Consider the following 22,643-nt stretch of genomic DNA (forward strand, 5'->3'; position numbering starts at 1 on the left):
TTTAACCTACAATCACTTCTTGGGATGTGGGAGGAAACCCATGCAGCCATGGGGAGAATGTGCAAACTCCACACAGGCAGCAACTGAGGACAGGATTGAACCTGGTTCCTGGAGCTGTTGAGGCAGTGGCTCTACCAACCGTTGGTACACATTGCACAGTTCCTGCTGGCAGGCACCCACACATTGCAAATCCCTGGGTTTAAAAAAGGCACATTCTTACAACTCTATTAATTTCACATCACAGAGTATCACCTTTCTATGTGCAACTGTTCAATCTGCCTCAGCCTGCACCTCCACACTATTGGATCGTCCACATGTGTGCATGTAACCACTGCATGCATTGGCCAAAATTCTGAATTTTCTCACGCACTCCCCTTAGAACAGGCTTTCTGCAGTCTCCATCATTACCAGTGGCATGATCGCCAAACTTACTTTCATGGAGAGAGTTGCCTGCCTTCACCACACTCTCCACCTGAGACACACTACTGCTCACCCTCCCATATATTGGAATGGTGACTCCTGATTTTTTTTAATCCTTCATAATCTCCTTGTTATGGTTTAACTGTAAATCCTGGTGTCGCTTTATTTGTGAGGGATAGACTTCTGGAACACACCTGACCAGCAGTCTTCTTGGGCCCCCCACAGCTTGAGTGGCTCTGGGATCTCATTGCTACCCAAAGATGACTGTCATCCCAACTCAAGTGACCCTACCTCCCACTCCTGCCCCTGGTCACCTTGCCCTCCCTTTCTCTCTAACCTTCTCCAGTGCTGCAACCCTCTGAGATCTTCATATTCTACCATTTCTAGTCTCCTTTACATATCTGATTTTAATCTCTCCACCACTGCCAGACATGCCTGGGCCCTAGCTATTGAACTACAATAGAGGAACAGGATTAAATCATGATCTAATTCAAAGGCGGAACAGGTCTAGGGGCTGAATGTTTTTTTTTCCCTGGTTCCTAAGTTCCTTCCTATGTTCCTATAACAACAAATCTGGTAATTCTGCCAGAGTAATGATTATTTCAATAACGTTTCCCAACTGAACAGTAGAAAAATAAATGTTTGATTGTTTCTGTATCCTGATTACATATGAATAACTCTCTGTTCAAAACCATATGCAAAGATCAGAGCTACTGGATATCTTGTTGAATTGTGAGCTTGAAAGTGAGTTTCCTGAAAGTGCCTCAAAATAAAATTGAAAAAGTGGATTCTATTGTAATATGAAAGGTCAAAAAAGGGTAAAACAATATGAAAGGAATCTACAAAGACAAAATACTTATTAGTAAAGTGAGCATGGTTTTTAAATCCCTTTCCTTGCTCCCGTCCCAACAGCCTAGCCCATCCCTAATTCTGTAATCTCCTCCAGTTCTATTATCTTGTGTGGACTTCCAGTTCTCCAATCTATCTTTGGTGGTTGTGATACAGTACATCTGTCCAGGCCTGGAACCCCAGATACTTCCCCATAAATCCCCAAACCTCTGCCTCTTGTCAGCCAGCAGCGGTCCTTCAGAATTAAGGATGATATCCACAAGAGTGAATCTGACACAAACCCACGTGTGTTATTTTGTCTCCTGTGCATATTTACGGCCACATGATCATGGTGGCTAGTGGTCATGCCCTATGGAACAGCAGGCCACAATGACTGGGGCCACTGCCCTGTTTCAGCCTTTTCTTCCTTCAAGGTGGTCGGGGCCAGACCTCTCTCCACCTGCTCCGTTGTTGAGGACTTTTTGGATCATTCTTAGCCTGAGCCTTTCTTGCTTTAAGACACTCCTTAAAATCCCCCACCAACCAAACTTTTAGCCTTACGTGGTTGATTTTATACGTTATCTGACAACACCCCACTGAACTCCCTTGGGATGTTTTAACATGTCAAAAGTCATGCCCATATGTAAGCTGCTGTTGTAGCAAGTTACTTAGATGTTAGACAGAATATATTCACCGTCAAGATCCAGATGATATTGACATAGCATTGAGAGCTTTCATAACAACTTTGATGAACTCAAGACTAACACCCTCTTTCCAGAACATCTGACTGCTTGTAATGATACAATCAGAACCCGCTTGAATTATATGGATCTCTAGGTAACTGCACAAGTTGACAAGAACATGGGGAGAATAAAATGGGTTAGGGTAGGATTAGTGTAAAAATGAGTGCTCGATGGCCGAAGGACACGTTTCTGTGCTGCGTCTCCCTGACTCTATCTTCTTTTTGTCATATGAATACTCTAAGGAGGGGTAGGCTAGTGGAACCTAACACTGAAAGGCATTCAGGAGGCTAGTGTTAAGTCACCTTCCACTGGAAACCCCAGGGGATTGATTCCCAGGAACTGTGGCAGGGGCAAAATTACAATCTTTAAGCAAGGGCAAAGAGAAAAAAATTAGAAAAGGCAAGAGGAGAAAATGTGGAGAAATATTTTTCTATGCTGCATATAATTATAATCAGGAAGGTGGAAACAGACTTTGTGGCGAGTTCCTGCAGGAAATTGAAAGACACTTGAAAGGGGAATACTTACAGGACTCAAAAAGCCAGAATAAACACAATTGGCAGAATGGACTCATATTATATTGCATCATTACAGCATTCCATCAAATTGCAAATGCACATTTCAGAAAGGAGCATTACCTTGGACGAACCGGAAAGTTCCTTGAAGATGAAACAAATGTGAAGGTTAGTAGAACTGTAATGGATGTGGTATACTCAGAATTTCCAAAAACCTTTGATAGATTACAATGCAGGAGATTTGGGGGAGATTAAGATGTGTAGAATTATATAGAAAGTTGTATTCCAAGCTCACTGGAAGTAAACAATGGGCAGAATCTGAGTGGAAGGAAATAGAAAGATAAATCTCATAGAGTTCGGTGCTGGGTTGGATTTCATTTTAAGTGTTCATCAGATGATTTAAACATAGGGCTGTACATATTTACAGGCAATATTAAAATAGGTATAATTAATTCTAAACAGTTAAGAAAGTTGTATGCATTATTGATCCAAAGACAGAAAGTGCAAAACAAATTGCAGATAGAATATGATATCTGCAAAAATAAGATAATTAATACTTGGGAATAAAAGTAATATTTTGAATGAGAAAGGTAGTTTGGAAGAAAAGGATTTCACAAGACAATAAAGGGGCACTAATTTGTGAAGAATAGGAGGATGACTGGAGTGAGGGTAGGACCGATCAGGGATAAAAGATGAAACATGTGCCTGGAGTCGGAAGAGGTAGGGGAGGTCCTTAATGAATACTTTACTTCAGTATTCACCAGAGAGACAGACCTTGACATTTGAGAGGATGGCGTACAACAAACTAACATGTTAGGGCATGTCGATGTGAGGAAAGAGGATGTGCTAGAACTTTTGAAAAATATTGGGATAGATAAGTCACCGGGAGTGAATGGGATATATCCAAGGTTATTACAGGAAGCTAGGGAAGTGTTTGTTGCGCCTTTGATGATGATCTTTGTGTCCTCATTGGCTGCAGGAGTAGTGCCAGATGATTGGAGGGTGGCAGATGTTGTTCCTTTGTTTAAGAAAGGGAGCAGGGATGACCCTGGGGATTACAGACCAGTGAGTCATACTTCAGTGGTGGGCAAGTTACTGGAGAAGATTCTTAGAGACAGGATTTATGGGCATTTGGAGAAGCATAGGCTGATTAGGGACAGTCAGCATGGCTTTGGGAGGGGAAGGTCATGCCTCACAAGCCTGATTGAGTTCTTTGAGGATGTGACAAAGCACATTGATGAAGGTAGGGCTGTGAATGTGTTTTCATGTATTTTCAGAAGGCGTTTGATAAGGTTCCTCATGGAAGGCTCATTCAGAAAGTCAGGAGGCATGGGATCCAGGGAAACTTGGCTGTGTGGATTCAGAATTGGCTCGCCCATAGAAGACAGAGGGTGGTGGTAGATGGAGCGTATTCTGCCTGGAGGTCGATGACCAGTGGTGTTCTGCAGGAATCTGTTCTGGGACCCCTGCTCTTTGTGATTTTTATAAATGACTTGGATTAGGATGTGGAAGGGTGGGTTAGTAAGTTTGCTGATGACATGAAGGTTGGTGGTGTTGTGGATAGCGTAGAAAATTGCTGTAGATTACAACAGGACATTGATAGGAAGCAGACCTGAGCTATGAAGTGGCAGATGGAGTTCAACATGGAAAAGTGTGAAGTGATACACTTTGGAAGATTGAATTTGAAGGCAGAATACAGGGTTAATGGCAGGACTCTTAGCAGTGTGGAGGAACAGAGGGATCTTGGGGTCCATGTCCATAGATCCCTCTAGGTTGCCATGCAGGTTGATAGGGTTGTTAAGAAGGTGTATGCTGTGTTGGCCTTCATTAGTCGGGGTATTGAATTCAAGAGCCATCAAGTAATGTTGCAGCTCTATAAAACTCTGTTTAGACCACACTTGGAGTATTGTGTTCAATTCTGGTTGCCTCACTATAGGAAGGATGTGGAAGATTTAGAGAGGGTGCAGAGGAGATTTACCAGGATGATACCTGGATTGGAGAGCATGTCTTATGAGGATAGATAGACTGAGCTAGGGCTTTTTTCTTTGAGGAGAAGGAGGATGAGAGGTGACTTGATAGAGGTGTACAAGATGATAAGAGGTATAGACCAAGTGGACAGTCAGAGACTTTTTCCCAGGGTGAAAATGGCTAACACGAGGGGGCATAATTTTAAGGTGATTGGAGGAGGGTATAGAGGGGATGTCAGAGGCAAGTATTTTTTATACAGAGAGTGGTGGGTGCATGGAACGCACTGCTGGCAGAGGTGGTGGAGGCAGATACATTAGGGACATTTAAGAGACTCTTTGATAGGCACATGAATGATAGAAAAATGGAGGGCTGTGTGGGAGGGAAGGGTTAGATAAATCTTAGAGCAGGATAAAATGTCAGCACAACATTGTGGGCCAAAGGGCCTGTACTGTTCTATGTTCTTAATTCCATCAAACCATAAATAAAGTGGAGTACAGGACATAAAACTTGAAATGTAAATGTGAATTAATTTAAAGAAGGACTCAGATGATCGAAGTTGGGGTAATATATGTATAGAGTGGAGAAATATCAGGGACAGAGGCCAGAAAGGAAAGAATGTGGAGATGTCTGAGACTTATAGAATGACAGTGACTGTGAGGAACAAGGCTATGGAGGGGTTTGAAAACAACCATCGGAATTTTTGAGCTTTAACATTGTTGAATGAGAAGTTAATGTAGATCAGTGATCGTACCTTGGTCAGTGAGCATATAGGTGAAGTAGAAAAGGATGTGCTTTAGAATACAGAGAAAGATGTAGATTAGTTCACCACTACAGAGGATATAATATGGAAGGTGGGCCGGCCAGGGGAACATTTGAATAGTAGTTGTATCTGGAAATCACAAAGGCTTGAACAAAAGTTTCATCAGCAGATGCCCTGTGTTGAGGTGGAAACAGGCTAATATTTTAGAGGTAGGAGTCAGCGGTCTTGGTGATAGAGAGGATATGGGATACAAGATTAACAGTATTAAGGGATTTTAAGATGGGGTTAGGAGTAATATTCTAACAAAGGGTGGCAAGGTTGTAGAATGCACTGCTAGAATTAAAGAAGCAGAAACAACCTTGTTGCTTAAGAATACATCAGGCAAATAGCAGAAGAGAAAGAGAACAAGTAGGTGCATGGTGTGAAGGATAAGCATAAACACATTTATTTTGAATGATGTAAGAGGAACACTATCGCAGTGGGCAACAGAAATATTATGGATGCGGAATCTTCAGTAAGGAATTGGGCAAAAGTATATTCTTTTGCTATGTTAGAACTGAGTTCACACCTTAATAGTGATGACTGTCTCTTTCAGCTGCTTCAGCTGTTCTTGCCATTCCAGTTCATAAGTCCGAACTCTTTCCTCTAGGAAGATTTTAACGTCCTCAATTCTAGTCAGCACTTGCATGGCTCTTGTGAATGTCACTTTCAGTTCAGCTGCCAAAGCCTGCAACTGGAAAACACTGAATAAGGTGAGTAGGGATAGGCCACCAAAATTGTATATAAAAGATCATGTGGTACTACTTTGAAGACTTACCTGGTGTCTTGGTCAAATAATATCAAAAAGACAAATTGTCATATTGTCTGTTTAACTGTGTATAAATTGACCATGATATTTTCTGTGTGCAACTGCTGCCACATTTCAGGTAGTTCATTATCAGGATATCCCGAAGTCAGGGAAGACGTTTAATAAACGCATTCCTGTTATTTTTATAACTTTTAGCTTGTTTAACATTTATAAACAAAGATAAGTGTGAGGGGTGAGAAACAGCAGTTTTTAGTCACCAAAGAAGTGATTGTTCAATTGTGAATGAAAATCAAAAATTTGCAGATGGTAAAAATCTGAAATAAAAACGGAATATTCTGTTAAACTCTCAGCACGTCAGGACGTGTCTGTGGAAAGAAAAAGTTGTAGCGGCTGCTACCGCGATGTGAAAACAAGACACTAGTCGAAGGGTTTCAGAACAAGAACTGGTTTATTTTCCCGCCTTGCGCGGGCCTTTTAAAAGAGACTGTTCCTGCCCACTTAAAACGGCAATGACGTATACGCTACGTCATCAAACCTTTCCCACGTGTGGGTTCTCCCTGTCGCTCGGGGAAGACGAAGGCCCAATGCCATCTTGGGCCTCGCCGCTCCGACGACGCGCGACCCAACCGCCAAGCCGGTTCGCTTGCTGGGACGGTAAGTCGCTACACAACCACCCCCCCAGAACCGGCGATATGGTCCCCAAGGTCCGCGGGCTGTGTTAACCGTTGCTTAGGAGATCGGCCTCTGCGTCGCAGTGCTGGAACCTCGACCGGTTGTTGTAGATCTAAATGGGCCGGTTTGAGGCGGTCCGTCGTGAAGACCTGTTCCTTGCCCCCAGTGTCCAAAATAAAGGTGGACCCATTATTCCTGATGACTCGGAACGGCCCCTCGTATGGTCATTGCAACGGTGCCCAAGGTGTGCCCCTGCAAATGAAAACAAACTTACAGTCTCGTAGTTCCTTGGGCTCACAGGATGGGGCTTGACCATGCCACGAAGTGGGAATCGGTGCCAAGTTGCCGAGCCTCTCGCACAGTCTTTGCAGGACTGCTGTGGGTTGTTCCCCTTGGTCCCGAAGGGCGGGTATGAAATCCCCTGTGACGACCAGGGATGCCCCGTACACGAGTTCAGCTGACAAAGCGTGGAGGTCTTCCTTGGGGGCAGTGCATATGCCGAGTAGGACCCAAGGCAGTTCGTTGACCCAGTTAGGACCCTTCAGGCGGGCCGTCAAGGCTGATTTTAGATGGCGGTGGAAACATTCCACTAACCCGTTTGATTGAGGGTGGTAGGCCGTGGTGGAGTGCAGCTGCGACCCCAGCATGTTCGCTAATGCAGACCAGAGGCTGGAGGTAAACTGGGTGCTCCTGTCTGAAGTGATGTGGGCCAGAACACCAAAACGTGAGATCCAAGTTGTGAGCAGCGCCCGGGCGCAGTAATCAGTCGTGATGTCAGCTAGAGGGGTTGCCTCTGGCCACCTTGTGAACTGGTCCACAGTGGTAAGGAGGTACCGGGCTCCTCTTGAAACTGGCAGAGGACCAACAAGGTCGACGTGGATGTGGTCGAACCTTCTACGGGTAGGCTCGAACTGCTGTGGCGGGACCTTGGTGTGTCGTTGAATTTTCTGGCAGTGCAGACAAGTCCTGGCCCACTCACTGACCTGTTTGCGCAGGACATGCCAGATGAACTTGCTGGCGACCAGTCGGACGGTTGATCTGATGGACGGGTGCGCCAACCCATGTATTGAGTCAAAAACGCACTTCCGCCAGGTTGCAGGAACTATAGGGTGGGGTTGACCTGTTGCGATGTCGCAAAGGAGGGTCTGCTGACCTGGACCGACTAAGAAATCTTGGAGCTGCAGGCCTGAGACTGTGGTTCTGTAGCTGGGCAGCTCATCGTTGGCTTGCTGTGCGTCAGCCAGGGCCATGTAGTCAACACCCAGGGACAGGCTGTGGATGGTCGGTCTGGAAAGTGCGTCAGCAACGACATTGTCCTTTCTGGAGATATGTTGGATATCTGTTGTGAATTCGTAAGTGTAGGACAAATGTCTCTGCTGACGAGCTGACCAGGGATCGGAGACTTTGGAGAAGGCGAAGGACAAAGGCTTATGGTCAGTGAAAGCGGTGAAAGGCCTGCCTTCTAAAAGGTACTGGAAATGCCAGACCGCCAGGTACAGCGCTAGAAGTTCCCGATCAAAAGCGCTGTATTTCAGTTCGGGTGGTCTAAGGTGCCTGCTGAAAAATGTCAAGGGTTGCCAATGGCCTTGATTAGTTGTTCCAGTACTCCTCCAACCACGGTGTTGGATGCGTCCACCGTGAGGGCGGTTGGGACATCTGTCCTAGGGTGTACAAGCATCGTGGCGTCTGCCAGGGCGTCCTTGGCCTTAATGAAGGCAGCTGCAGCCTCATCGTTCCAGGCAATGTCCTTGCCCTTACCAGCCATCAGTGAGAACAAAGGGCGCAGGATATGGGCTGCTGCAGGGATGAACTGATGGTAAAAGTTGACCATCCCCAGGAATTCCTGTAGGCCTTTGACCGAGTTGGGGCGGGCAAAATGGCGGATAGCTTCTACCTTGGCGGGTAGGGGTGTTGCTCCATCGCTGGTGATTTTGTGGCCGAGGAAATCGATAGAGTCAAGTCCGAATTGGCACTTGGCCGGGTTTATCGTGAGGCCGAAATCACGGAGACGGGAATACAGTTGGTGGAGGTGGGAAAGGTGTTCTTGGCGGTCACGGCTGGCGATTAGTATGTCATCTAAGTAAATGAACACGAAGTCCAGGTCTCGGCCTACCATGTCCATCAGCCGCTGGAAAGTCTGCGCGGCATTCTTAAGGCCAAACGGCATTCGAAGGAACTCGAAGAGGCCGAATGGGGTGATAATCGCAGTTCTGGGGACGTCATCTGGGTGGACCGGGATTTGGTGGTATCCCCGAACGAGGTCCACCTTGGAGAAGATGCGGGCCCCATGTAGGTTCGCTGCAAAGTCCTGGATGTGAGGGATGGGGTAGCGGTCCAGGGTGGTGGCCTCCACCCGCCAGTGGCTTTGGGGACCATGTGCAGGGGGGAGGCCCAGGGGCTGTCTGACCTGCGAACGATCCCCAGCTCCTCCATGCGACGGAACTCTTCCTTTGCCAGGCGGAGCTTGTCTGGAGGTAGTCGTCGTGCTCGGGCATGAAGGGGTGGCCCTGTGGTAATGATGTGGTGCTGCACCCCGTGTTTGGGCATAGAATTTGTAAACTGAGGCGCCAAAACTGATGGGAATTCGGCTAGGAGCTTGGTGAACTCGTTGCTAGACAGGGAAATGGAGTCCAGGCGCGGGGCTGGTAGGCTGGCTTCTCCCACAGGGTAGGTCTGGATAGTTCTGGAGTGGACTAGCCGCTTCCCTTGCAGGTCGACTAACAGGTTGTGGGCCCAAAGGAAATCGGCTCCTAGGAGTGGTCAGGCGACGGTGGCAAGGGTAAAGGTCCAGGCAAAACGGCTGCCGCTGAATTGTAACTGAAGTGTACGGGTACCGAAAGTCCGTATCGTTGTGCTGTTTGCGGCATTGAGTACAGGACCTTGTTGCCTGTTACGAGTGTCGCGGCCAGTCGGGGGCAAAATACAGACCTCTGTTCCAGTATCGACGAGGAAACACCGCCCGGACTGCTTGTCCCGAATGAATAGGAGGCTTTGTCGGCGGCCAGCCGTCGTAGTAGTCCGCAGCGGCTGGCCCTGTCGTTTCCCTGAAACTTGCAGGGTGGGCGGCATCGATAGGCCTCCGCGCCCCCACCTCTGATGGTAGAAACACAGCTGGTCGCCAGTGTCGTCATCTGTGTTTCTGGGGGTGTGGTCGCTCGGTTGCTGGGACTGGGTTAGGTAGGTGTCGGGCTCGCGGCCTGGTGATTTGGCCAACGGACGAACCGCTCTCGCGTTTGGCCTTCCACAGGACATCTGCCTGGGCAGCTACCTCACATGGGTTGCTGAAATCGGCGTCGGCCAACAGCAGGTGAATGTCATTGGGTAGTTGTTCGAGGAGGGCCTGTTCGAACATTAGGCAGGGCTTGTGTCCCTCAGCCAATGCCAGCATCTCATTCATTAGGGCGGATGGGGATCTGTCCCCCAGGCCGTCGAGATGAAGCAGGCAGGCGGCGCGCTCGCGATGGGAGAGGCCGAAGGTCCGAATCAGAAGGTCTTTGAAAGCCGGGTACTTATCCTCCTCCAGAGGAGACTGGATGAAGTCTCCGACCTGGGCGGCTGTCTCCTGGTCCAGAGAGCTGATCACGTGGTAGTACTTTGTGGAGTCGGAGGTGATCTGCTGAAGGTGGAATTGTGCTTCGGCCTGGTCAAACCAGACGCTAGGACGAAGCGTCCAAAGGGTGGGCAGCTTGAGTACCACTGCGTTGGCTGCTGCGTTGTCGTTCTTTGTGCGAGTCCAAAATCCGTTTGGACTGTCGGGGTCACCAATGTAGCAGCTGATACCGCGATGTGAAAACAAGACACTAGTCGAAGGGTTTCAGAACAAGAACTGGTTTATTTTCCCGCCTTGCGTGGACCTTTTAAGAGAGACTGTTCCTGCCCACTTAAAATGGCAATGACGTATACGCCATGTCATCAAACCTTTCCCGCGCGCGGGTTCTCCCTGTCGCTCGGGGAAGACAAAGGCCCAACGCCATCTTGGGCCTCGCCGCTCCGACGACGCGCGACCCGACCGCCGAGCTGGTTCGCTTGCTCGGACAGTGAGTTGCTACAAAGTCAACTTTTCAGATCCAGGGCCTTCGAATGTTTAGTTATTGCTTTCCAAATATCCATTAATTATCATAATGAATGTTCTAGCATATTTGATACTGCACATATTTGGCTGCCTGTATCCTAACTTGCACAGTCCCATTCACTCATTGTCCTGCTTTAGTTTATTTACATTGACTCCTGATTTAAACATCTCATCCTTGTTTACAAGTTCCTCGATGGCTTTGCCATCCCTCTCCATGGAATCCTCTTGAGACATCAGTGCTCCTCCTGATTTTAATTCCTCCACCATTTGCAACAGTACCTTCAGTTGCTTTAGCCCCCAACTCTGAAATTCTCTTGTGGCGACCCACCTTCGACGCAAGCGAACCGGCTCTGAAGTTGGCGTGCATGTCGGCAGACAGGCCAGCCACAAAATGGTGCTGGGTCTTTTTCTTCAACAGCGAGGGGAGAAAGCCCGCGTGCAGGAAGAGGTTCGGTTGGCGCACCTCTGACGTCATCACCGCGCGTTGAGCGCGGGAACTTAACTGCTTAAAAGCCAGCACGGCAAGATTCGAATAAACCAGTCTCGAGTTCAACCCACCGACTACGTGTCGTTATTCCTAGCTCCTAACCCATCGCTACACTCTTCCAAAACCTCATTGTCACCTGCTATTTTCCTTTAAGAAATTCTAAAAGATATTTCTTTGACCAAGCTTTTGCTCAATTGCCCTAATATTTTATAATGTGACTGAGTGTCAAATTTTAGTCATAGAGAGATACAGCACAGCAACAGACCCTTTAGCCCACTGAGCCCGCACTGACCATCAACCACCCATTTGCACGAATCCTACACTAATCCCATTTTATTTTCCCCGCACTCCCATAACTCTCCCCAGATTTTACCATTCACCTATATACTAAGGGCAATTTACAGTGGGCAATTAACCTACCATCCCACACATCTTTGGAATGTGGGAGGGAACCACAGCACCTGGGGGAAATCCACTTGGTCACAAGGAGAACTTGCAAACTCCACACAGACAGCACCAGGGGTCAGGATCAAACTTGGATCTTTGGAGCTGTGAGGCAGTGGCTCTACTTTATTTTATTGTGGTACTATGAAGTGCCTTGGGTTGTTTTATTATGTTGAAAGCTCTATATAAATGCAAGTTGTTGTGGCTGTTGCAATAAAGAACAAATAATTTTAAACTTAACAACTACATGTTGGACATCATTTTGCCAGAATGAGACACACTCATGGGTTTATTATATTATGCCATACAAAATTTGATTCTGGTAGAACTGCATTATGGGGAAAATGCTTTCTTCTGTATTTCATAAATCATGTGATTGTGACATAATGAAAGAAATAATGTGCATTTTGTATGGTGCTGTTCCTGAAACAAGCAGATCACAGAGAGCTCCAGGCCATTGAAGTATATCTGAGATCCGATCAATTTGTATGGCAGGAATCACTGTAGCCATTGTGCACACAGTGGGATCTCATAAACTGCATGTTTTGATGATGTTGCCTGGAATAAATGTTGCCCAGGGCACTCTGCTACTCCTCTTTGACTATACGGTGGGATCTGTTTTTAAATCCACCCAAAACTGTAGTTGGAAGCTCAGTTTAATGCATCATCAGAAGCTACTCAGTACTTGGGTTGGGAGTGGGCATTGTAGCCTCATGAGGTGAGAGTGCCACCAGATAGAGAAAAGCTTGGGCTAACAACAGCAGTTGTTCTGAATTTCTGATGAAGTTGAATCTCACTCCTTTAGTAATGTAATAGAAGTGTGTTGTTGAAATAACTTCACCACTTAGAGGTGATGCACCTCTCAAAAATACCACATGGACATTGGCTTGAAATTGATGTCCACTGTCACTGTGGTCACTGCACAGCAAACTGGGAGACTAGGGAAACTATGCATCTCCCCTTCACTTTGTGTAGTTCCCTCTCTTTCCACTTTCTCTATCACACCCTTCATCTCTCTCAAAATTTGCTCTCTATTTTTTCTCACTCCCCTTTCCCTCCTTCACCCATCCCTTTCCTCCTCCTGTCCCCTTCTTTTCCCCTTTTCTTTCATCCCGCCCTCTCTCCATGTTTCTTTCCCTCTTCAACTCACTCCTCTCGTCTCTCCCTTCCCCATTCCACACTGACTTTCCTGCTTTCCCTTTCTTTCTCTGTCTCATTTTGCACCCTACCTCTTTGTGCTCCTCTCTCTCTTTCTCTCTCTCTCTCGCTCCCATGTTCCCTTCATCTCTCCCTCTTAAAACCCTGGTGTAACAGGGGGAAGGTGCAATGGAGACTGGGGCTTTTGTTGGGATTTGGTGAGTCAGGAGTCCAGGTCTGGGCTGCCTTGGGAGTTGGGGTGGGTGGGGGGTGTGGGGGTTTGATGCAATGGAGAAGTTGGGGGGTGGGGCATGAAGGAGGTAAGATGCAATATCTACCTGAGTGGGGTCCCAGCCCAGAGTAGTGCTAAGAAAACAAGATTGCCCCAGTAATGCCCAGTGACGATTGACCTCAGGACTTCCTCTGCAATGCCCAGAAAGGAGTGTGGTGCAGAGGTTGATGTCTGATGAAGAAATTGCACCACTGATGACTGGAAGTGACAAGTCAAATTTGCTAAGTGGCATAATTTGATCAGAAAATTGATGCAATCATGTTCCACTCAGGAAAAAAATATTTTTCAGATGCATTTTGCTTAAAATAACTTCACCGTGAATTTTAAGGCTATTGGCTTTCTTCATCTAAAAAAGCTACACTTAAATACATCTGATCACTGTCAAATTGATAATTAAATATTATTTAAGAACTCCATTAGCCTTTATGATGATTGGCTTCATTCCACACTTGATGCATTGCTCCCAGCCTCCTGCTCCGCAGCTGCTATCAGTGCCAGTATTTTTCTGAATGGCAGCAGTCTCATCTCTCACTCAGATCATGGCTGCAACTTTCAAAGGCTGCAGCACAAAGCTTTACCAATGGGGCTGATGTGCTGGAAATCAGCCTTTACTTTTAGAACCACCCCCTGGCTAGAACAGGAGACATGACCAAAACATTGTTGCATCAGGGAAGTCACAACTGAGCTCTAGTTCAGTACTGCAACATTCATCTCATTCTCCTTTGCAACAGGCAGATCGAGCACAAGGCTTTACCAGGACTTCAAACTCCCAGTAGTACAGAATGGTTTTGACACGACTAATATCATACAGCAGGCATCTCATATTCCCTGTGATGAACCACAACTGCAAGGGATTCCATTCCCTGAATGTACAACTCCCTTAATGCATCACTATAGTCACTGTCCAATATCCAAGAGGCAGTCAGGATACATTCATTTTGTGCCAGTCTGCTGTGCCGCCTGCATTTGACTCACCACACGAAACAAAAGATAGCAAGAGTTAGCAAGGAGTGTCTGCTTATCACAGAGCCCTTAACTCCAGTGGAAAGGATGTCAGTGATAATATTGGGAATGATGGCTTGATGTCCATCATTGAAATCGTGGTCCAGTGGAGGTAGGAAGAACTGTCAATGAGCGGTATTTAGTCTCCACAGGTAGAGGTTCATTCATAAAACAGCTGTACCATCCTTGCTAACAGATTCAGGGCTGAATCCAGGGGAGCAAAGTGCTGCAAGTTACAAGGTTATAGGACAAACTACGCAGAAGAAATTGTGTACGTTTTGGCAACCAGATGTAAGTTGCTCAATGAAAATCTACATCAATAAAATAACAATGTAAGAACATTTACCTGTGAAATCTGAGAGGCTAAATCTGCCTCCTCAGCGACTTTGATCTCTGTGAAGAAAATACAGTGAAATTAAATTTGGGAGTGTTTCATTCTGCTTCATATTAAAGAGTCGGTAACTAAACATCAAAGATTTAAGGTAATTGTCAAAGAAACCTACAGGGTACTGAAAGTTGCTCTTATCTAGAATGCACCTCTTCTGAAGGTGGTGGAAGCAGATTCAAAGGAAGATTTGAAAGGGTAATTGCACAGGTAGCTGAATTGAAAATTTTTTCCAGGACAAGCAGTGAAGCTATTCTTCATGCTCTCATCTTCTCAGGTGAAAGATGTACTACTGTGATTCTCCTGGTTTGGCTGTACAATCTTAACTTAAACCAATCCTGAAAGTATTTTAAAGCAATGCTTTAAAACTGGTGATGCTAATCATGCCCTTCAGCTGCCTTGGAATATGCAGAAGCATTTTGTGGTATCTTACCTAGTTTGATGGCCTGGGAACACTGAAATATTAACTGGACAATTAATCAGCATTTATTATAAACATCTGAAATATATATAACTGTTTCTATACCACATACATTATACAAGCAGAGTTATGATATTAACTTTAGGACTTGTTCTTCTGAATGGGGATAAAATCTCCTCTAATCGCTTAGAGGAAATGCATTCCTGAAATGTAATGATAAGAACTTAAGTTGTTGCAAGGTATGTCCTGTTCATTGTTGCCACATCTGCCATTTGGAGTTTAATCTGGACAAGCATGAGGTGTTGAACTTCGGGAGGTCAAATGTAAAGGGAACGTACACAGTTCATGGCAGGATCCTTAACAGCATTGATGTATAGAGGGATATTGGGGTCCAAATCTATAGCTCCCTGAAAGTGGCCACACCAGTTGATAGGGTCATAATAACAATAACAACAGATAAGATTGGGCAATACCATAGTTCCCCCAACTCACCCTATCTCCCCTTCCTCTTCTGACTCCACCAAACATCTCCCCTCTCCACCACACCAACCACCACCCTCCCTCCCCTGGTCTTGGGTGTTCTGCTGTGCTTTGTGGTGAAGGAGAAGTGAATGTTAGGGACAGATGGATTATCAATTATTCTTCATTGCAATATACTAGTATTGTCCAATTTATGGCTTTGACCCAGAATAATCTGTCATTTTTGAAGAATATCTTAATTACTATGTTCTCCAACAATGGCTAACTTTCAGACAAGATATTAGGTATTGAATTATCCGGTAAACACAATTCATTTGAATTTAAAATACAATCAGTACTTGACTGTCTCATGTTGAAATATAATGGATAATGTATGGGCATAGATAAGAACATTAGAAACAGGAACAGGAGCAGATCAATTGACCCCTTTACCCCTGCTCCACCATTCCAAAGATTATGGCTAATCCAGTCTTGGTCTCAATACCACTTTCCCACTCTCTCCCCATACCCCTTGACTCCCTTGCGGTTTAACTGTGTGTCAGTCCCATCCTTGGATATATTTAATGATTCAGCCTCCACAGCTCTCTGAAGTAGACAATTTTCCAAAGATTGGCACCATCTGAGAGAAGAAATTCCCCCTAATTTCCATCTTAAATGGGCATACCCTTATTTTGAAACCATGTCCCCTACTTCTAGTTACCTCCATTAGAGTAACATCCACCCTGTAGATACTCCTCAGAATAATATGCTTCAAGAAGATCACGCCCTGTAATGTGGCATCAAAACTAGTTTTATATTCCATACCCTTTGCTGTATTTATTTAAGCATTTTTGTTTGTCAATAACTTGCAGAACAATTAACATAAAATATTAGTCTAGGTTTACTTGCAATTGATAAATATTCCTGAAATCACATACCTTCAGTTTTCTTCTCCATTACTTATTTCTTTAGTTCTTAGGGCAGGTTTCAAATTTCTCATTGGTCCCGCAGTCCAATAAACAAAGGGTAGTTCTTTGTCTATTGTAAGTATCTGGTTGTTCTGATTCACCACCAACCATGTAGCTAAATGTAGAAAGCCAAACATACTATCAGTGATATCCTACTCCTCCACCTAATGCAACCAACACAGAATGTATGATCTGTCATGAACTTTAAATTTTTACATACTCCCCTCAATGTAAGAAATAATAAAAATTTTACTTAAAATAAAAAATACTGCAGATGTTGGAAATCTGATATAAAAACAGAAATTGCTGGAAAAACTCAGCAGGTCAGGCAGCAGCTGTGGAAAGAGAAACAGAATCAACATTTCAGGTCAAAGACCCTTCATTTCAGAACTGTAAGGACTAAAGATGTTAAGCCTTGTTGAATGAGGTGAATTAGATATTTTACATCTGAGGCATAATTACTGCTGAACAACCTCCTTGATTTTGTAGAATTAATTTCTGCAATGTCATTTGCTCCAGTACAAAACGGAATGCTCCACATTATATACAAAAGGTAAAAATGAAGTCTTTAAAGTTTGTGATATTCCAGTTTCCAACTTAATCTCTTATCCAAATCACAAATGTTACTTCAATTTATATGTAATGATTATTTCCTGGTTTGCCATCTAAAAGAATATTTCAATCTAATTGGCTGATTAGCTTGCTTGATGACCTCACTGTTCCTGGACACACAATTTCCCTTTAATTGACAATCTGAAAGTCACATCGGGGTAGAGAAAATCAAAGACTCAGCTTCCACTTTGAAGGCGGCTTTCTTTGAAGCTGGGGAGTGAGAAGAATTCTTTCATCACTGAAGACAAAATCCTGGCCAATGTGAATTAGTGTGCAATATCTCTAAATCTTTGCTATTTTATGAAGGGAAAAAAACCCAAAAAAAACTTTGAGGGGGAGGAATGACCAGTGTTGGCCATCTCCTTAGATATGCTGGTGAACTGAAAGACCTCTTTGTTTTGGTTAACTACACTTCCTAATTGGAGAGCAGCTTCTTAAGATAAGTACCATATGTGCCCCACACAGCTACTGATGAAGCATCTGATGTACAGTATGACACCCCTAGAGGGAGCCTCCCTGCACATGATTTGCCCATTCCACTGTCTGAACTTAATGACTCAAGTCCAGATGCATCCACTTGGGGTTAACAGTACAGGCTGTTCCCAGGTTATGAATTGTAGACACCCCTACATACAGATGAGCTAACATACATTTTCATTCAAGTTTCTGATTTGGGCTTAAACCACAACCTCTGACTCAGAGGGGAAAATGCTACCATTGAGCCAAGACTGACAACTAATATTGATATTTCAAAGCAGCAGTCTTCAAAAATGAAAAATTCTTTGCTACTTTTGCTATATACCTGAAGTATTATATCCATGAGACAAAATTCAACTGAAGGCATTACGTCTAAAAATGAGTTAACCAAAACTTAAAAATTAAAAATTTGTGGAAGGGGGGATGGATTCTTCCGATTTGTCATTGGTAAGCCTTTCTGTTATTATAATTCTCTAGTTTCTAATTCTTTATTTCCAAAGGAGTTCAATGGTAACCCTTATCAATACGTATGAGACCTTCAGTTAACCATGAAGGGCTATCAGTCTAAATACAGGACAAAACTCCCAAATCAAAGTCACATCATCAAAGATACTCCCATTAACCAGGATTGTGAACTGCATTTAAGGAATCATCAAAATATTTCATTGAGGAAATTAACTTTTAATTTATCAACAATTTTTAGTGCAACATATTTAAATTATTTTGGCAAGTACAAAGTTCGAAAGTAAGACTTACAGACAACTTCCTTTCAGTCTGCATTGAATCTTGCAAGATGTTCAAATGATGACTCTTCTTGAAGTTTCTTGTAACAAGAGGCTCTGTGTTGAGTGAATGCTGGATGTTTACTGGATGTTTTGCATGTCAGAAATTGGTCATGAACTTAAAAAAGGAAGTCGGTATCTTATGTCTCACTGTTCATGAGCCAGTCTGCTGAGTTCAGAAACTAGAGTGGCCACTATCAACAAAGTGCCTTTTGTATCATCATTTTTCATGGTTCCAAAGGCTTTCTTGGTTCAGAATGCAACTAACAAATTTGCTGTGGAATTGTTCGTGTTAAATTAACATAAAAGTAGTAGTCAACAGAATAATTTTAAGATCCAGAACAAAACAGATCCTTCAATCCACCGACTCTGCACCGACCATCAACCATCCATTTACACTAAATTTTACATTAATCCCTTATTTTTATTCTCCCCACATTCCCATCAACTCCACCCAGATCCTACCATACACCTAAACACTAGGGGCAATTTACAGCAGCCAATTAGCCTGCCAACCAGCACGTCTTTGGGATGTGGGAGGAAGATGTGGTTTACATGGATTTTAGTAAGGCGTTTGATAAGGTTCCTCATGGTAGGCTTCTTCAGAAGGTCAGGGGCCAAGGGATCCAAGGAAGCTTGGCTGTGTGGATTAGGAATTGGCTTGCATGTAGAAAGCAGAGGGTTGTGGTGGAAGGAGTGCCCTCGGATTGGAAGGCAGTGACTAGTGGTGTCCCGCAGGGATCGGTTCTGGGACCTCTACTTTTTGTGATATTTATAGATGACTTAGATGAGGGGGTGGAGGGCTGGGTTAGTAAGTTTGCGGACGACACTAAGATAGGCAGTGTTGTGGATAGTGTGGAGGGCTGTCGGAGCTTACAGAGGGATATTGATAGGATGCAGAGCTGGGCTGACAAGTGGCAGATGGAGTTCAATCCGGAGAAGTGTGAGGTGGTACACTTTGGAAGGACAAACTCCAGGGCAGAGTACTGGGTGAATGGCAAGGTACTTGGCAGTGTGGAGGAGCAGAGGGATCTGGGGGTTCATATTCACAGTTCATTGAAAGTTGCCTCACAGGTGGAAAGAGCAGTTAAGAAGGCCAATGGGATGTTGGCTTTCATAAGTCGCGGGAGTGAATTTAAGAGCCGCGAGGTGATGATGCAGCTTTACAAAAGTCTAGTTAGGCCACACTTAGAATACTGTGTTCAGTTCTGGTCGCCTCATTATAGGAAGGATGTGGAGGCGTTAGAGAGGGTGCAGAGGAGATTTACCAGGATGCTGCCTGGATTAGAGAGTATTGAATATGAGGAGAGGCTTAAGGTGCTAGGGCTTTATTCACTGGAAAGGAGGAGGATGAGAGGAGACATGATAGAGGTATATAAAATACTGAGAGGAATAGATAGAGTAGACAGTCAGCGCCTCCTTCCCAGGGCATCAATGCTCAAGACGAGAGGGCATGGCTTTAAGGTTATGGGTGGGAGGTTCAGGGGAGATGTCAGGGGGAGGTTTTTCACCCAGAGAGTGGTTGGTGCATGGAATGCACCGCCTAGGGTGGTGGTGGAGGCAGATACATTGAACAGGTTCAAGAGCTTGTTGGATAGGCATATGGAGGAGTGTGGGATGGGGGGATATGCGGGAGGAAGGGGTTAGGTAGTGTGAGGGTGGTTTTATGGACGGCACAACATGGTGGGCTGAAGGGCCTGTTTTGTGCTGTATGGTTCTATGGTTCTAAAGCAGAGGACCTGGAGGAAACCATCACAGTCACTGGGAGAACGTGCAAACTCCACACAGACAGCACCCGAAGTCAGGATTGAACCCAGGTCACTGGAGTTGTAAGGCAGTGGCAGTAGCTGCACCGGACAGCACCTCCAACAGTGTCGCATTCCCTTGGTGATGGGTTAGATTGTCGGTCTAGATGTGAATCCTCAATGTTTATGATCCGAAACTGCTGATACTGAACAATGGTGGACCATTAAGAACTTGAACACCTGATGCACTATTTTGTTGAACATACGTAACCTCGTCTAATTTTTGTAAATATGGAGTATTTGAGCATCAGAGGGCATGACAGATAACTGTGGCTCAATTATTAGAATTCTTGCCTCTTAAGTCAGATTTTGTTATCTCCAGAGACGTGATCAATAAAATCTAAACTAACACTCTAGTGTAGTACTGATGGAGTTCTGCTATGTCAAAGGCACCTCCTTTTAGTTGAGACTTTAAACTGAGGCCCCACCTACTTTTTCAGGTGGATAGAAACAACCCCATGACACTATATTAAAGAAGAACATGGGATTATCCATGGTACCCTAGCAAATATTTATCCCACAATCAACATCACAAAATCAGATTAGATGGTGATGTCAAACTGATATTTGTGAGACCTTGCTGTGTGCACGTTGGCCATCACATTTCAAAGGTTCTTCATTGGCTGGAGAGCACTGTGTTGGGAAGGGTGATATATTTATGCAAGTTTTCTTTTCTTTCTTTCCTTCATTCCCACAATTAAAGTATGATTGTTTCACTCTCACAATGCTTAGCTGCTGTCCAGGTCAATAAAAATGGGGAGAAGTGACTCGCTTTCTTTTTTCTATATTTTTGACGTACTTTGTTGGTAAAGATTTGTAAAGACTTGGAAGACAAGTAATAGAGAGAAGAAACTCATTAACCCAAAACTCCCTCCAAAAATTGGTGCAGAAGTGTTTCTTGTATCTTCCATATGATGTGGAAGGAGGCCATTCAGCCCATCAAGTCCATGCCAGCTCTCAGAACCATCCCATTAATCCCTTTCCCCTACTTATTTCCCTGTAACCCATTCTCTCTCACACATGCCCATCAATTCCACTCTGATTCTCCCACTACCCACTTACATTAGAGATATTCTACAGAAGCCAGTTAACCTAACAACCAGCACATCATTAGGATGTGAGAGGAGACCACAACACCTTGGGGAAAACTATAGTTCTTTCTAAGAGGACTGGAATTTGGGACTTAAATTAAGCAGACAGAGAGACACCGGCCTCAAAACTTTAGTTTAATTCTTGTGAAATTCTCCAACAGCAGAAAATGCATCTACTTCCAAGGTGGTGCGTGAATGCGAGCAACAGAATAATGAGATCCACAGTTGCTCGCCCTGAAATGATGTTATTTACAGCAGAATTGCATTCAATAATTTTAATTTTGTAGAAAAAATTACATGCATGAGATGTCAGGCCAGGGAGTGGCTAAATTCACAGGATATGAATCACCAGAAAATTTGTCTGAAACAGCAACTTTGACTGAAGTGATGGGAAAAATCTTTTCATGGCTGTCCAACAAATAAAGATTCTATGTTGTCTATCTCAGCTTCTAAAAGGGAATGTCTTTGCAGCCTACTTTTCCATCCTTGGGCTCCTACAATGGTGCTCAATATGGTTACTCTCCATATCTTTCTTCACAATGGAGGCGGAACACAAGCAGAAGAGGAAATATTAGAGATTGCCAGATGAGGCAGAACCAAAGGAGAGGGCAGCCAGTTATGAAGCTTCCTTCTGGAACTCTCAATCAACAATGACTGACTCAGTGCTATGTTAGAAGAGATTCAATAAGTATTTGAAGTATTTAATATTTTGGCTCAATAAGTATTTATGGAAAAAGCTATGTCATCATATCAATATATCTCTAAATATTTTCTCAAATTAAAAAAAATATTTGGCTTACTTTACAATGCTTGACCTGACACACCCTTCAAGCCCAAACAACTCATCTGTCTCAGCATCTTGTTTTTTTTTCCATTTTGGGATCTGGGCATCATTGGCAAGGCCAACATTTATTGCCCATCCCTAATTTCCCTTCAGAAGGTAGTGGTGAGCCGCCTTCTGGAACCACTGCAATAGCTCTGTCGTGAAGGGAGTTCTAGGATTTGGATCAAATAACAATGAAAGAATGCTGACAAACTCACACCTTACCAGTGACATCCATACTATGAGAATGAATAAAAATTGTTGCCTCACAGCCCCCATTGCACAGTCAGAACTTGACCCCAATATTGCTTTGCTATATTATTTATACTTTTCGCCTTTGTTTTAAGTATTAAACTAGTAATGTGCAAATGTTTACTGAGAAAAAAGGTGTGATCAAAGCTCACCACTGTAGCACAAATTTTACCATCAGTTTGTGGGATATAGATCCCATTTGCCCTATGCAAAGTTTCTGACTTTACTCATGCTGTCCAACAGAAAGGGGGAAGAAAGTAAATGTGGAGCTCACATTTGGCTGCTCTTCTGCAACTGGCACCCTTGTTTGTCTTCATATTTTGGACTACTTTCATATCACCTGTTTCTGTTGTCTCCAGATCAGAATTTCTAGTGTCTCCTCTTAAACACTTACGAAGAACCCCTCTCCTACATACTGGCACT

General features: G+C 44.3%; 1 protein-coding gene across 1 annotated transcript in view; it reads left to right on the top strand.

Moving 5' to 3' along the window:
- The first annotated feature begins 5,942 nt into the window (after positions 1-5,942).
- Positions 5,943-22,643, top strand: part of dhx57 (DEAH (Asp-Glu-Ala-Asp/His) box polypeptide 57) — a 95,500-nt gene continuing 78,799 nt past the window's right edge. The window contains exon 1 of the mRNA XM_052011728.1: positions 5,943-5,983. The gene's annotated coding sequence lies outside the window, so the exon portion shown is untranslated. The remainder of the gene's footprint in view (positions 5,984-22,643) is intronic.

The sequence above is a fragment of the Pristis pectinata genome, chromosome 3, assembly GCF_009764475.1.
Source record: "Pristis pectinata isolate sPriPec2 chromosome 3, sPriPec2.1.pri, whole genome shotgun sequence".
Taxonomy (NCBI): domain Eukaryota; kingdom Metazoa; phylum Chordata; class Chondrichthyes; order Rhinopristiformes; family Pristidae; genus Pristis; species Pristis pectinata.